Source organism: Cupressus sempervirens, chromosome 4, assembly GCF_028749045.1.
Source record: "Cupressus sempervirens isolate cs-2001-9-10 chromosome 4, ASM2874904v1, whole genome shotgun sequence".
NCBI classification, from domain to species: Eukaryota; Viridiplantae; Streptophyta; class Pinopsida; order Cupressales; family Cupressaceae; genus Cupressus; species Cupressus sempervirens.
In genome coordinates, this window is record NC_143121.1 from 602,448,914 (window position 1) to 602,450,445 (window position 1,532).

At 39.9% G+C, this 1,532-nt stretch overlaps 1 pseudogene; it reads right to left on the reverse strand.

The window, feature by feature from the left end:
- Positions 1-257: 257 nt before the first annotated feature.
- On the reverse strand, positions 258-764 carry LOC149562661 (ubiquitin-conjugating enzyme E2 36 pseudogene; annotated as a pseudogene).
- Between the last annotated feature and the right edge of the window lie 768 nt (positions 765-1,532).

A 1,532-nucleotide genomic window follows, 5' to 3' on the forward strand; every position in this document is an offset into this window, starting at 1 on the left:
CATACTGACAAAAGGTGAGTGAGCAGCAATCAGCCTGATTCTACTTTTAAAAATTCTCACCATAATTCTAACCATAACAAGAAATCATCTAAAAAAAGAACCTGAAAATAAAAGACCAGCAACTGCAGATTGAGGGAAAAAAAAATTATATGAGGCTATACCAGGAAAAGGCAGAGTACTTCCTGTGTTCATGTTGTTAACCCAAGCGGAGGCATCAGATCCCGACCCACAATCAGATCTAGTGGAAACCCCCTGATTCACAGGCGGATTATTGAGTGCCTCCACAAACCATTTCTGGTGGGTAGCAGCGGGAACAACCTAGTCCATTCTTTCGTTGTTTCCATAGCCTCAGTTTCATTTGATTTCCAATGCTTTGCAATATTCTCAGAGAGTGGGTCATCGGGATTTGGTGCACTCAACAATGCTTGTATGCTCAGAAGAATAGTTCGAATTTGAAGAGCAGGACTCCACTTATCCTTCAGAATATCCAGACATATGTGACCAAGCTTGTCAATGTTGGGGTGGTAAATCTTTGTCAGAAAGTGAACCTTTGGTGCTACCGTTGGATACTCTTCAGGCAAAAATAATTCCAACTTGAAACAGCCCCCTTCATATGGGGACTGAGCAGGGCCAAGAATCATCACATTGAAATATCATAAATTATCCTCGGATGCAGAGGCACTTATACCAGGTGCTGGCTCTGTGAGCAAACACTGTGTTTCCTTTATGATTCTGTGAGGCACATTACTGTTCGACATATCTACACAGGATCGTTAGTATGTATGCAAGAAGGGCCTGACATTCCATAATAATTATGTTCACACCACAATTGTAACAGTCTTTTGGAAGTGTGTCATTTGATGGGTTTTTTTCTGTGCAAAAATCATGACTAGTTGCTTTTACAATCAACGGCTAATCATTGTAACGATGCTGTAGTAAGCTTGTTCCAAATGATATGCAGCCAGAACTACCTGTTACTAGTTACAAGGAAGGCCAAGTTGAAAACTAAAGAACAATAGTTCTACAGCCTTCGAGCTTTGCAAGCACAGCCACACAATCTTTGCTAAAGGAGATCCTCAGACTGAGCCATCCAAATGAAGGAGCGGAACCGCAGTATGATGGACAATCCATGAACCCCTCTGAAACCCCCACACTCTCCACAAAATCCTCACATGCCATCTCAGAGCCTACCATGGATCAAACCCCAAATACTTGTTATTCTCTCAATTGCAATCTAAAATCTACACCCAAATTCCCAACTCCAAATGCAAACAAGAACACTCTTCAGACCATTGAGGAGGCCAATGTGTGGGGCTCCGGCCAGCAGTAAAATTTTTAAAAATGTGAAAAATATGGTCAACGTGAATTCTTTGACTGCCATTATGAGCAATATAAAAAAAATCATAATGAATTAGATATAATGTATGGATTAATATAAAAATATAGTAGATATTATGGTACATGGCAATCTAAGAAGCCATGAGAATTTTTAAAAAAATCTGCAATGACAAATGCCATCCTCATACAAAAAA